Source organism: Galeopterus variegatus, unplaced genomic scaffold (genome assembly GCF_000696425.1).
Source record: "Galeopterus variegatus unplaced genomic scaffold, G_variegatus-3.0.2 Scaffold2885, whole genome shotgun sequence".
Classification (NCBI taxonomy): Eukaryota; Metazoa; Chordata; class Mammalia; order Dermoptera; family Cynocephalidae; genus Galeopterus; species Galeopterus variegatus.
Genome location: NW_007728996.1, coordinates 89,324 through 89,709, shown reverse-complemented (window position 1 = coordinate 89,709; position 386 = coordinate 89,324). Strand labels below are relative to the sequence as shown.

The following is a 386-nucleotide window of genomic DNA, read 5'->3' as shown; positions in this document are numbered from 1 at the left end:
TCTTAAATGTTGGAACACTGTGCACGTATAATGTAAGTTATCAACATAAGAGTTTCTTTATTCATTACTATACGGGAGTAGAGTACTGTCATAATAAAAAGGAAGAAATTGTCTCACCCTCGCATCTTAATGTATTTCAGTATTCTGTTTCTAAATTTTCTCTGCTATTTCCTGAGAAAACTGTTAATGTTTACTTTGATTGGTAATCAGTAAAAAAGTATCCTACCAACAAAACAGCTAAAATAAGATGATATAATGATGTCATCTATGAAATTATAAAACAATTGTGAGTAAAACATGTTTGAAATTTTATTAAAGTAAAGATGACAATAAAGTAATATGAGTCATTGATGGCAAATGAACTGCTACTGAGTCAACATACACGT

The 386-nt window shown here is 29.3% G+C and overlaps 1 protein-coding gene across 2 annotated transcripts in view; it reads left to right on the top strand.

Annotated features, from left to right (window-relative positions):
* Positions 1-386, top strand: part of LOC103599209 (pancreatic triacylglycerol lipase-like) — a 54,959-nt gene that overhangs the window by 25,167 nt on the left and 29,406 nt on the right. The gene's annotated exons all lie outside the window — the stretch shown is intronic.